This window comes from Triturus cristatus, chromosome 12 (genome assembly GCF_964204655.1).
Source record: "Triturus cristatus chromosome 12, aTriCri1.1, whole genome shotgun sequence".
Taxonomy (NCBI): Eukaryota; Metazoa; Chordata; class Amphibia; order Caudata; family Salamandridae; genus Triturus; species Triturus cristatus.
The window spans coordinates 171,179,926-171,194,648 of record NC_140595.1 but is presented as its reverse complement, the minus strand read 5'-3'; the positions used below and the strand labels follow the sequence as shown (position 1 = coordinate 171,194,648).

General features: G+C 43.7%; 1 protein-coding gene across 7 annotated transcripts in view; it reads right to left on the bottom strand.

Moving 5' to 3' along the window:
* LOC146773004 (hemojuvelin-like) overlaps positions 1 to 14,417 on the bottom strand; it is a 68,163-nt gene extending 53,746 nt beyond the window's left edge. For 2 of the 7 annotated variants that reach the window (XM_085639208.1, XM_085639204.1), the window contains exon 1: positions 13,050 to 14,370. The gene's annotated coding sequence lies outside the window, so the exon portion shown is untranslated. Of the gene's footprint in view, positions 1 to 2,004; positions 2,023 to 9,724; positions 9,965 to 11,268; positions 11,388 to 13,049 lie in introns of those variants that run through there. The other 5 variants (XM_085639203.1, XM_085639209.1, XM_085639205.1 and 2 more) reach the window with 5 other exon arrangements.
* Positions 14,418 to 14,723: the final 306 nt, after the last annotated feature.

Here is a 14,723-nt window from a genome sequence, read left to right as displayed (position 1 = left end):
GCATGGGCATTTCGCCATGGATTTGCCATACCAAGCATTGCCTCCAGTATGACTGTGCCAGCCTTTTGCCGTAGATGTTCCACATATGAAGTACTATCTTTAGTATGTCACGTGCCCATCTTTTAACAATTGTCTCCAGAATGCGAACACCAGTAATTTGCCGGGGCCAACAGCAGACTCACAAGCATACCACACTATCACTTATGCTAATTTCCTTTCTCTAACTCACACTCATTTTTGCCTACTCACTCCTACTCAACCATTCTCACTCAATGGCATTTATTTATTCCCACACTCTTGCACTCAGTCTTACACTGTTACTCATTCGTACACTGATCAACTCACAACTACTCACTCACACTGACTTGCATTCACTCTTACCCACACTCCATCATTCTCACTCACTCTGACTCAGCCCCCTTACTTACTGACATTTAATTGTATTTATTGCCAATCCTATCACTGACTTCAACTTTCACTCACACACATGCTCACAAACACTCCCTGTCTCGCACAAACACTCTCACCCACAAGCACGCACACAATATATATTTAAAACATTTTTACTTGCCCGGTGCTCAAGTTTTTATTTCACTAATAGTGAATACTATACAAGTATTTATAGCTAGCGTAATAAAAACATGACCTCAAAACAAGGAGAGGGAAGCCACACCTCTGTCTTTGTGGCTGTGATTTTGTGACCTCTAAGGCCAGCGGTTGCAAAGGCAGTGATAGGGGGTGCAGTGAGCAAGCCAGGGGTTGTCTAAATGACGTCCATGGAGATAGAGCCACTGGACCTAGGTGATTCTGCGTCTCTGACGTTTTCCGCACAAATATGACTTTACTTCACTTGCCACATTATTCTCCATCTGTTGCACTATTGTAAACACTCATATAACACTGCAACAACATTGTACAGCTTAATTGACCTTTTCATACCGCATAATTTAGTCAGCCTTGTGCATAATTTTGCTTACCAATCTGACATAAACCTGGGCTCCCTGCATATAGATCAGGAGTGGCCAAAATCGGTCTACAGGGGATAAAACATGCTGCATTGTCAGGTTTTCCATTTGGCATAGAAGTTATATACAAAAAACAGAAACGTGGCAAATTTACCGAAATGATGCTCATCGTTGACTTATGCAATGGATCAAGTGGTCGTAGACCAACGTTGGACCCCTCTGTGGCTGGCAGAATAGTATGCCAGCCTCTCTTTGTGCTAGTAAATTGTCATATGCCGCCACTAGGCTGGGCTCACACTGAGCTCTTGTGACAATAACACACAAGAAACAACCATAACGCAACACAAAACCAAGTACTAAAGAATGAAATGCATAATTAATGGAGAGAGGATGTGGCCTGACGGCTAGAGCGGTCGACCTCGAAGCTTCGAATCTCGGGAACGACGCTCATCCTGTGATTCTGGGCAAATCACTTAATCTCCCCGTGCCGAACAAAAATTAATGTGTCTTCATGTAACGTAACTGGTGCTATGTAAAGCGCTCTGATACCCGTTGTCTTGGGTCTAGTTCACGCTATATAAAAATAACAAATACACGTCAGTTGCTGAAATGCTGGCGTTGTTAATTAGCTTTCATCTCTTGAAAGCGTGCGACAGTTTCCCAAGTAGCATTTGGACATACTTACGTGGCGAGTGTATCTGCCCAGTAATTTTAACTTGACACACCTATGTGAGTTTCTTAGTCTGTTTAGGGTTTCACAACTGCTTATAACTCTTTCTTTAAAGGCGAATTGTGGTGAAAGTTAACAGGGAATTTGAAAAGTAAACAATAGTAAGTTAGTTCTGCCCAAGGGTTCAAGTTGGTAACATCCAATAACACAACAATATGTTGTATCAATACAAATTGATGAGTAGTGAAAAAACAATCTATACTTCACTTCTTACAGTGACACATATTCTAGTATTGAACTATAAATGTAAAAACCTTTGATGAAAATGGATTTACTACAGATCTTGTTGAAGTCACGAAACCAACATACCTGATAATAGATGAAAATACAGTGGATTTGAAATGATTTATGACATCGAGAAAAAGTACCCAATAACCAAGGCCTCTTCAGCACAAATGTCCTTGTTCAGGGCTTCCTGATACACACTGGGTTTTTGTTCATGTGTTTCACACTTACAATCCAACGTGACCCCCTCTCCCTCCAACCTGGACTAGTGTTAAATCGTTAAATGGTTGCAAAATATTTTTGGCCACCGACCCATTCGCAGAAGGGTGCAATGTCAACAGGGTCCGAGCTCAAAACGAATGCATTTCCAGAGCAGTATTTGCAGAGAGCAAACCTTTTGTTAATGGATAACAAACAGGACCCATCAACATTTCTTTTGAAGGCGCGCTCACAGCCCGTTATGTGCTTTTTTGGAAAATACTGTGTAATTATATGTTTGCTCTAATCTGACTACTTTGTCCACCCTTGACAGGTCTTCAGCACAACTTCCATCAGAAAGATGCCATGTCAGGGTATGGAATGTATGAAGGCCTTAATTGTTGCCGGTGGATGCAGGCGATGGGCGCCGGCACTCATTTCTGGGGAACCAGGACTTATTTTTCACCATTACACTTTGAGCTAGAGCAAGGGAGAGAACGGTAGAAAGGGAGACATAAGAAGGAATTTAAATATGGTAAAAGAGTGACAGAGGGAGAAAGGAGAGATGAAAAAGAGACTTGAAGAAACTGGAAGTGTTTGGAGGTGGAAGCAAGAGGTCTGAGGAGGAATCAAGCCTAGGCCGCCTTGCTATCCAGTAACCCTGGTATTGGCAACACCGGCTGTGGGCTCCTAACACTTTGAGTATTGCCCGCCATGAAGCATAACAGCACAGTCATAATAGTGTTTCTATGGTACTAGTGATAAAGAGTGTACTGTGAGATGGAAAAAAAAAAAATCAGATTTAAAAATAAAATTCTTGAGTAACTATGCTTAAACCATACATAATGTTTATAAACAGTTAAATCGTGGTGAGTAACTTTGCTCATTCAAAAAAAGGAAGATTTCAGAATTATTTATGTAAGGGAGCACAAGGGACAAAGTATTAGTTGGAATAACTGGCTCTACTGTGCTGCTATAAAATAATAATTCAAATACATTTTGTGCCAGGATTATAAAGAATTGACTGAACTGGAACTATTCTAAGCTCATTTTTCTGCCTGCTCATTTAAGGAAATGTTAGTATTTGTTTTACTACTCTAGTCTTACTAATCATATACAGATTTAGGCAGATGCGTGTTGTTGTTTTTCCCATTACCCTCAATGTATTTGCAAATCTGTGATACAATCTAACTCAATACAAGTTTAAAAGAAAATCCATGGTTTACACGCCAGTTCACAGGTATTTGAATTACATTTATTCTTGGTGTTCATAGTGAAATAAGTTTGTATTCTTTACCAGAAAAGAGATAAAGAAAGCTTCAGAAATCCGGGATTGAGAGAAAGTTGTATGGAGATGTACGAGCAGCTGATATGCCTTAGTTCGTCAAACCCTCTTCGCATAATATTCATTGTGACTATAATACCTACATTTCCTGAGTTGGAGGATTTTTTTTAATCTCGGACACTAATTTTCTATTTTGCATTCAGTTCAGTCCGGGAGTACACAAGGTGACTCGTTTACCCCAAAAAAGGATCTTTGACTGGACATGGTTTACCCAACAAAAAGATGCCATCTTCCCGCCCGATGGAGATGTCAAGTCGATGGAAGGTTATTTCCCCACAAGTGAATATTCCAGGTGTGTTGACGTTTAGATCAGGCCCAGATGAAAGAGAGAATGAGGACGTTTTGGTGGCGGATTCATCTAGAAAATCCTTTTTTTTTGTCAATAGAGGGCTTCCCAGTGCTTCACTGGTCTGCTGCGATTGGACGCACTGTCCCTGCTTGCGAGGACCTCAGAGTTGTCCCTGCATGGATCCTGGAGATGTCCAAGGGGGTTTTCGTGCTGTCTCTGCTGAAACCTGGAACAACCCACGTGGGACATTGACACTGTCCCAGAGGGGACCTCGGAGTCTGGTCCTACGTGAACTTTGGAGTTGCCAATGTGGGGGCCTTGGAGCTGTCCCTGATGGAACCGTGGAGCTTTGTCTACGGTGACCTAAGAGTTGTCCATGTGAAGACCAAGATGTTGTATCAGCAGGGCCCTTAGAGCCATGCCCGCGTTGACTCTGGAGTTGTCCATATGAGGACCTCTCAGGTGTTCCTGATGGGATCTTGGACCTTTGTCCGCGGGGATATTGGAATTGACTGAGGGAACCTTAGAACAGTCCTAGCGGTGACGTCAGAGCTGTCCCTTAGTGGACCTCAGAGTAGTCCCTGCTGAGATCCTTGGACCTGTCCTTGCAGAGTCATTCAAACTGTCCCTGTGTGGGCCTTGGAGCAGTCACTGTGGGGAAATAGGAGCTGTCCCAGCAGTGCTTAATTTGTAAAAGACTGAGTTCTGGTGCCCAAAGCGCTGCTCAGAAGCTCGTTGACGGTGCTAATCAATGACAGTCTGCTGAATTCTAAGGTTGCATAGTCCTGAATCCACCTGAGGTCTCTTTAACCCACTACCAGACACTCCCTGTCTATTTATCTCATTCTTGCAGGTTCCTGCTTTCTCTCTCTGTGACAGTTTTCTGTCTCTCTCTTCCTCTGTCTTTCCCCTTTGTGTGTTTGTCTTTCCCTTGCTCTTGGGAAATGTCAGATAAGGAAAAATAATTGCCGGTCCTCAAAGATGAGTGCCAGTGGCCACCATCAGCAACCACCAGCTCAAATTAAGCACTGCTGCAGGACAACTCTGGGAAGTCCTGGTGGTTAAACTCTAAGCTGTTCTTGTGAGGAAACTCTGTGCAGTCACTGCAGGAATCTCTGAGCTGTCGCTTTTGGGAAACTCTGACTGTAACCGTATGGAAACACTGAGCTACCCCAGCAGCGGAATTCTGAATAGTCCCTGCAAGGAAACTGAATTGTCACTACGGGAAACTCTGAGTTGTCCCTGATGGGAACCTCTGAGCTGTCTGTAGTCCCCGGCTCTACCAGTGGCTTTCCTAGCACTGACCTTCCCGTCAGTTTGCAGATTCATCAGGATACTACAAGCATAGGTAGGGTTCAAAATAGACTGGACTAAATTTAACCCACCCATAGGCCCAGCCAAGAAAAACAAGCACATGGCTCGCAGGGACAGATATAGACCCACTAACTGGGCAGCAGAGTGGGAATGGAGGGCAGTCAAAGTGCCAAGTTATGATCCTTTGAAAACAGCCTCACATCCCAGCCCGTTAATATCATTGTGCAGCCTGTGTGAATAGAAGAAGTCATCTCCCCCCCCTGGCAGTTTCTTCTTTCGTCTAAGGCAGTGTACATATTCCTTTAAGCGTCTGTCATCTTTTTTCCGAGATGGTGTCCTTTTTTCTCCAAGACATAGCCATCTTGCCCACTTTCCTCCAAGACTCTATTCTATTTCATCCAAGGCTTTAGTCCTCTTTCTTCTAAGGTATTAACATTGTCCCTCTAAGGCATGGTCCTCATTTCTCCTAAACATTTTTCTTTTTTTTTCAAGATATTGGTAGTACTCCAACGGAAGGGGGAATCACCAAACCCCCTTGATTGAGACCACACATGATCCCTCCTTTCTTCCAAGGCATTGTCTTCTTTAGTCCAAGGCTTTTCTCTATTTCCTCCTAGGATTTTTCCTCTTTCTTTCAAGGCTTGGCAGTTTTCCTCAAAGGCTTTGCCTTGTTCATTTAAGTCTTGAGTTTGTCAGTGTCTACCTTTAATTTCATGACCAAACCTGACTGCAGGTCTAAATATATTCTTGCAATTAATGTTTATGGTGGATTTATGGACATTTATCAAACTTCAATCTACTTGTTCTACCTAAATCTTATATTAACTTCCAAGATAGTGATCAACCTCCAAGGCCCCATTTCTCAGTATTGAGGCACCCACCATAAAATGTGGAGGACCTGGCCTGGCAGTTCAGGCCAGACATAGGGAGCAGGGTCAAGACTGATTTGCAGATGGCTGGGTCCAAACTGGGGTGGTTTGGTGAGTAAAAAACAATGGATTTAACCCATATCTGTGACTGGGGTGAATGTTTGATTTGTTCAGTATTCCATCCATCAGCTGTCCTTTTTGCATTTGAAGGCTTAAGTGAGAAGGGTATTCCCAGACGTGGGTCCTGTGCTCACTACACCACTTATGAGCAGAGATACCACAAAACTGGTCCCAGGATGCTTGTTTTCCAGTCCAGGGAGGACCTGGCCTGGCAGTTCGGGCTGGACTGTCCCCATGGAGAACATGGTCAACACTGATTTGCATTTGACTGAGTCCAAACCGGAGTGGTGTGGTGAGCAAATAAAACTATGGATTTAACCCAGATCTGTGACTGGGGGAGAATGTTTAATTTGTTCAGCATTCCGTCCATCATCTATTCTTTTTGCATTTGTCGTCCTAAGTGAGAAGGGTATGCCCAGAAGTGGGTGCTGTGCTCACTATGCCACTGGATTCAAGCTATCCTGGCTGATGAGGGGTGTGACCCCAAAACTGGTCCCGGGATGCTTGTTTTCCAGTCTAGGGTGGTGCTCAGAACACTATCCCCAAGTTTGTTCTCCATCCCGGTATGGGGTGATTCCTGTCTCACCCCATAGCCAATTAAATGAACTTCTAGCCGGAAATAGATGATAGAGCACCCAAGTAGCAATCCTTTTTACCCACTTACACAAATTGCCTGCTCCTGGTTGAAAACCATTTGATTTCAATGCTTAGTTATGTTTTGTTGGGGGTGCCTCGAGACAGACTAACACCCACTTAGTGTTCTAAACCAGTGGTTCTTATCCTGTGGACCCTGGAGGTCTGCAACCCCTGCCCAGGTGGCCCCTGACTGTTTACAGAAGTAAATAATGGTAGCAGGTTAACAGATTATAAATATATATAAAAAAAAATGGAAAATTTTAAAGCACTCTGCAAATGTGAAGGAAAATGAAACCTGAAGCTAAAGTTTGATAACTAGGATTAGCGCAAGTACAGCAGACAGTAGAACGGATGAATGATGGCCTCACTTGCAACACTAGTATGTGCAGACAACAAGAAAGGATGCCTTAGACTCATTAAGGGCACAGTGTCATCCTAGAGTATGGTATATCAGTTTGTCTTTTAGAAATAAAAAAATAATCCTGAAAAGATCCAACCTTCCCTTTAAAAATTTTGATTTTAATTTTTTTAATATTTTTTTGTTTATTAATTAAATACATTGTTTAATATTATGTGTACTTTAAAGGTATACTAGTTTCTGTAAATTTGTATATTTTTTTGAGGTTCAAATCATAGAAAAAGCCTAGGCAGGGGTCTTCTGGATTCCATGGGATTCCTTCTGATTTCATTAATTTTATATATATTTTAAATTCTTTGTTTTATAATATCCCACTGTACGCCTTCATTAATCCCAAACCCTCTTGCCATTTTCGAAAACCCACCCTTCCTTCGTAAACACATTTTTCAGCCATGATACACCAGTCCATATCTTTTTGAAGTGCAATAGGAACATATATGTTCGTTGCTTCATCACAAACACATAAGATCATTAGTGCATGTATCCTCAACAACCATCGATTTGGCGTGAGACCGTACCATGGATTCGGTGTTATAACTTTCCCTGTCTTCAGGATAAGTTCACGCAAGCACTAAGACCCGATATTAGTACCAACAGTGCTAAGAGCGAAGATGCCTATATCTGTTTTTCAGAATACAGATAGTAAAGTCCCCTTGCCCCTGTACCTAGCTCATAAGATCGTCTAAGAAACAGGCCCAACACACATACATTCATCGTGGGTGCATGTCCATCAGCACATGGTTCTACAAGAGGGCACATCTAGTCCATCAATGGTTCTTCCATTGGACACATCCTTTGCCATCTTTAATACCCTACAGCCAAGACATGGGGCAGAGCCAATCATCTTAGCTTAAAACAACTCTTGAAGGCTGGTTTCAAGCTGGCATTCAGCTAGATGACACATTTTGGGCTCTCAACTCAAAAACTATTTCTGCTGCCTTACACCGCTGTACACCCCAGTGCGCTGTAGTACCTTGTGGGACAATGCTTGGCTCTGTGCAAGATTTCCCAATAAAGCATTTAATAACTAAACCTAGAGGCCTACCATGACCTCTACTTCAGCATGGAAATTTTAAAGAGACACCGTAGGTTCTGGGTAGGGAAGTGAAAGCATAGAACCTTGAGATTGCTACCATATACTCTTAAGTATAGAGGCTAACCAACACATACTTTTGCCATAGTCACATTCAAAGTGCCCAAACATTTGTTCATGCAACCAATGCACACTGAGCTGAGCAAATACCCCCACCATCAACTTACCAAAACAGAGGGTATATCCAAAGTACATGTACCTTCAGACAGGGTATGGCAGCACCTGGGCACGACTTTGGCAGTCTGAATTCCTGTATAGACTTTATTGCTGTGCGCCTTCAACCTTAGCATGTTTGACTAAACCAACCCCCATATATTTAACATATATATATATATATATATATATATATATATATATATATATATATACAACTTACTGTAGTTTTTTAAATGGGTGCCTTCAGCACAAGATCACCTGGAAAAAGAGCTTCAATGAGTATATCTTCAGCATAAGACTTCCCAGACATAAAACTTCAACCCCAACACCTTTATCATCAAAGAAATTGTTCTTAGAGCTTCGGCAGAAGTATCTCCCGCCTTAGAAAACTCCATCTTAATGCCCCAGGGCTTATGCCATGCACATAAGAACAGATAAGCATACAGCATCATTCCCTCCAACCTTCAGCATTAAAATGGTCAGCTCTAATGCTTCAATGCCTAAACCTTTAGCCTGAAAAGACTATAGGACTTTAACGTCTATACTATCTGCATAATAACGCTCACTTTGGCATTAGAAGATAAAGGCACAAAGGTCAAATGCCTTTAAGATGAGCATAAGATCATTCGCACTTAGAGCTTCAATGCTTAGATCATTAACATAAGCAGAGTAAATGATAGAGTTCGGCATAAGACTTCAGCTTGGAGCTTCCTCGAATATGCCCTCAACCTTAGAGGACTCGGCCATAGAACGCCAATACTGTTGTCAACAACATAATAATAATTGTGAATGCAGAGCTGTACACATATGCATTCGTTTTAAGACCACTCACACATAAAATGTAAATGCCTAAGACTTTAGCTTAATTAAGGATGAGAATAGAACTAAAATGGTTATACCTTTGGTATAAGGAAACATGAGCTTAGAGCTTCAATGCCTGTACCTTCTGCATAAGAGCGTGTAGACATAGACCTTCAGTACCTAAACCTTAAACATATGAACAAGTGAGCATTCAGCTCATTGAGCCTACAACTTCAATGTAAGAACATTCAGGCATAAATGGTCCATGTCTAAACTTTTAGCATAAGCACACATGAGCCTAGAGCTTCCATGCCTTTCCATTACGCATTAGATCAAGTGGACATAGACCATCGATGCCTTTAGCTTTTGCATGAGAACGCGTACGCAGAGAGCTTCAATGCCTTTGATTTCCGCATGAGAATCTGTAAGCATAGATCATTCATGCCTTTAACTTTAAAGCATAAGAACACATCACCATAAAGCGTGCCTGCGCCTTCAGCATAAGAACACTCAGTCATAGCCTTGGAAGCACTTGTACCTTCAACATGAAATCCTTCTCACCTACCTCCTTTTGGACTCTGCATAAGCGCATAGAGTGGAATACACCGGTGCATAGGCACACTGGAGCTCTTGTGTGCCAAGGATGTTCATCAGTCAGTGCGGCAGTGCACAAGTGCTCGAGATAGACCCAGCAATGGTTCTCCCGCCTCTGGTGGTGATGCAAGCTGGTCTCTTTGCAGCGGGCATCTGCTGCCACCCATCAAAGGGCCTGCGCTATGCAAGCATTGGCAGCCATCTCTGCTGCAGGGCCAGAAGCGCTGCGGCACCTGTTTAACTGGAGCTGGGCATTTTTTTTTTACAATTCTCCAGCAGGCAACACTATCCTGTGACTGCCACCATGCTCTGAAAGGGGGTGGGTGGCAGAAGTCCGAAAATAGCCAAGTGGCAGCAGCCCATCTGGACTGTCAGGCTTACTGTTAGTGGATAGCCTGTAGGGCTGGGATGGAGTCAGACTTATGTTAGCCTCTGAAAATGAATTGCCTCTGCAACAGATCTGGGCGTTGGGTTGCCTCCCGACCAGCATTCTAGAGCCTGGTTGGGATTTTCTTGCCAAAACAGGTCAAATAAAAATCCTTAAAATCAGGAATGTTTTCACGTGACGTATAAAGATGTACACACATCCTAAGTATTTTGATGCAGTCAAGACCATTCCAAAATGGAGTTTAAAGCAAATCGAGGCAGAACTGGAATGTTTAAAAAATGGGTAGAGAGGATTTTGCTCAAACTGCAGATACAGTACCCGTCCCTGGCCCTTCCAGGAACCTCAAAACAGGCACAATGTCCTTTCTCTGAGAAATGTAGCAAGCCAACTGCCCCCCCCCAACCCAAAGTCCCAAGTGGGCACCCCACCTCCCAATTTTAGAGCTTCCAACAGAATGCAGGAAACGGTGCAGTTGAGGAACTCTGATATTGTCACAATTCCAGGAAGTGCGTCATTCTGTGGTTTGGTGGAACACAGAAATGCAAACACTTTGAGGTGCATTGAACCTTGAGCCACTGAGTAACTCAAGTTTAGTAAAAAGAGTAAATAATCATGACCGAAAGTCTAGGGTCATAAATTGGATGCTACTTTTGTGAGTTGGGCCTAGGAGTAAACCTCCACCAAGTACGGTTATCCGCGTTATGTCCTTTGACGCCGATTGATGAATAGAATCGATCATTCGCTAATTTTTGGCTTTAGGTCAATCCAGTACTTGAGTGATTGAGCCCAGCCCGGTCAGGAAGAAGAAACTCTTCCAATTGGAGTTACTCCAAAACTGGACTATTCAGGAGATAATTATATACAATATACCTCTCCAATCCAAACTCCCCTCCCCCACCAGGGCTGGTAAAGGTAATGGAAGAGGATGTGGCGCAGCAGCCATGGATGCCGACTAGGGAGTTGGGGATCTGGGTTCGAGTCCCAGCGTCGGTGCAACATCCTGTGATTCTGGGCAAATCACTTAATCTCCCTGTGGACAGCACCTGGATGCCCTCACGGGCGATAAACTGTGCTATATAACTCTACAAACTTTAACCGTGAGTTGCAACTTGCCAAGTGAAGTTCACCTTCTGTTTCCAGATGAGTCGATCAGAGGTCCTGAGGAAAGGGTGCTTTTCAACTGCAGGCCTCCATTGTCGGCTACTGTGGCTTCACAGGACAGCTGGTGGAGAAAATTGAACTGGCTACTCAGTAAGACGCAGAGGGCAATATTCTAGGCTCTTACAGCGTATAAGGACTTTAGGGGAGGGACAGAGAGGTGGATTTAGGTGTAGCTGGTCTTCTAGGAATCACTCCATTGGGCATTAACTGGCATTAGAGGCTGGATTCACTTCTCTGGGCATTAACTGGCATTAGAAGCTGGATTAATCACACCCTGTCACTATTAGACTATTCTGCCCCAAAAGGGTGTAATTTAAATGCCCAGAGCAGGGAGCCTGGGAAATCATGGTTTGCCTACTAAAGTTTACTCTAGCTAAAATGTTGATTGGCGTCATCCAAGCATTACTACAAGCACTTAGTAAGTAACAGCACTGACACCACAATATACTCACTTAAAGGCCACGCTTAAAGGCACAGTACTGGATGCACCGGGGACCCATGTCCCAGAAGGCTGTTCCTTGCAATATCCTCTTAAAGGGTTTTAGAAAAAACAGCAGCTAAGTGGATCCTGAGACAAAACACAGGTACTGCTGCGCCATCTGCCCCTATGCTTATGCATTAGTATTGGCAGCTAGTTCTGTTCTTATACAAGACTGGCACAGAAGGGTGCATGATCAGTGTCTCATATACTCCCTTAAACAACTCATCCTTTAAACGCCCAACCAGTGGCTTTCTGTGATTCTGTGCCGCAGCATTATCTGCATAATTATGGATTTACCACACTGGCCACATAATCGACCATCTGCTGCATAATTTGCAGAGCCCAATGGAAGCCAAGTAATTTAGAAAGTGCCATACTTGGTGCTGCAAAGTGGCAAATGATTAGCAAATATTGTCACCTTCTGGAAGACTTATTAATGCATTACATTGGTACTAACAAGGTAAACCTTTTGTCCAGACAGTATTATTATGTGCTAAAATGCCAAAATAGAGAAATAACACCACTACATGATGTGTTGCATAATACTACATAATTTACCTTTTCGTATTGGATAATTTAATCAAACCTCCTGCACGATTAGGGCTCCAGTGATGCATAACATTATTCATTCTGTTTAAAAGTTACTGTTCTTTTGCGAACAAAAAAGTTTCAAGTTTACATTTATTGGTAAAAACCTTTTTTACAAATCGCCTACAATAGGATTTGGACCTTTTTTCAAAGACTCATACATTTTGGCACTTAAAGCAATTACCCCATATGGATGTAAAGTATTTTGCCCATAATCACACAATGTTATCAAGTGGTGGAGCTGAGATTAGACCATGTCTCCTGAATCAGCAGCTACACACCATTATATTGATTTTACTCACCTTTAGATGATCATGAAAAATGTTCTGCAATAAAGTGTCTAAATCAGCCGATGTATATCTGATGATTTCTTTCTGATGGCAGAATGCTACCCTGGGAAGCAGAGAAAAGGGGGCAAGGCTGTACCAGTGTTCGAGTCACACTGAGTTGGTTTATTAAAAAAGGATAATTCAATTTATAGCGTGTGCTATATTTGACCATTAGTTTACGACAAAAAATTGGCCATTAATCTACGTCAAATTGACAAAAAGTTGAACACATCAGAATTCTAAGCTTAGATCTATGTGGCTTTTACCCACTTCAAAGCGGCACAATTTGGACCAACTACCTCTACAAAAGCAATTGCACGAAGCTCTGTGATATGAACGATTCACTTACGATCATGTTTTCCCCAAGTCAGTGATGTCTCTCAGCCAATTCGTCAATTTTCCTGGTACACCATCTGAAAATATTTGTGGTGCAAGCTGTTTACTAATTTACTCCTTCAAAGCAGTACACTTCCTTGAAGTGAGTTATTGTTAATGTTGACACTGCCCTTTGAGGTTGTAGTCAATTGCCGGGCAGTGTTGTTATCATCAATTTAAAAAGATATATTGTTGGTGTCGATGCTGCAACTTGAGGTTGTAGTTAACTACTGCAAGGTGTAGTAATTGTCGACTGCTCCAAGGTGTAGTTATTGTCGGTTGCTACTGTTGATGCTCCAATTTAAGGTTATAGTCAGTTCCCGCAAGGTGATGTTCTTGTTGATTACTAGTAAATGTACTTTCCAGTCAATGCTGCAACTTGAGGCAATTGTTGCTTGTCGCAAGGTTTGTCTTCGGTGACTCCAGCAGGTTTACCACTATCATCAATCATGTGAAGTATCGTTACTGTCAATGCCATGGGTTGACCTGCAAGGAGTTACTGTCGACTGACGCAAGGTGTATCCTTACTGTTGCCTTCATGGTTGTCAGGACTGAAATCTCAGCTAAACCAGCAGTATCCGTCGCCCCACAATTTAGTCCAAACACCAGTTGCAAAGCTGGGTATGCTTTCAGAAGACAGCAAGGGTGCGGGGAACCTCAAACTCCCCTAACTTGGTAGGATATGGCCAGCTCGAGGCCCATGCAGAGTGTGCGCCCACAATCTCAATCTTTGAGGGAGAACAGCCCTTGTCTTCCTCGTTTAGGCCCTGCTTGCACTCTGCCGGCTCCCCTCTCCGTTGCCAGATGGACTATAATCCCACTCTCAACTCTCCAGAGGTTCCCGGCAGATGTGCGGAGCAACTGCTCAGATCCAGAGTCCGCGCGCAGCGAGTGATGTCATTGGCGCCAGAACCAACGAGCTCACTTTCTGGAAGTCTCGGAGAACCCTCCGAGCGCGTCCATCGACCCTCTCTTGCAGATGTGGGTAGGGGGGTTAAGCGTAGCCGCTGGTGGACAAGCCGGCCCGACCAGCACCGCAGTCTGCGGCCAGGGAGGTCAATGCGCTCTGCTCGCCGAGTCCAAAGTTTTCCCGGAATTTGAAGAGCGCACTGCCCCGGTTTGTTGCAGTCGGATGCTGTCAGTCCATCTGTTCACCTCCTTTTTCCCACCCTCCGCTTTTCTGGAGAGTGGCTGCGTCTTTCTCGGTGGGGCGCGAGGACTGACACCGCCCAGATAAATCAACAGGGCGACGCACCTGCTCCGCAGTCAACAACTGCACGGGCTGCGCGGTGCACGCGGGGGACATGTGCGGCTGCAGGCAGTAACGGGCCCCGAGGAGTGGGCGTGTGAAGGGGAGGGGAGCGGAGAACGAACGGGGCTACAGGGGGCTAAAAAAAGACTCCACAGATGGACGAGGAGGCTCAGGGCTCAGAAGGGGGTCCCAATCCTGCACGAGAGCCGATGAGGTAGTTCAGCAGGTTCAGCTCTCACTGCAGAGACCCGCGTGCAACCTGCAAACCTCAGACTCCAACGCTTAATATATAGCGCGACACACACAATAAAGTTATACAATGCGGGGGTGCTAACATGTACTCATTCTCAATGGTGGTATTAACGGTGTTTAACCAATCGGAGGTGAAAGACAGTA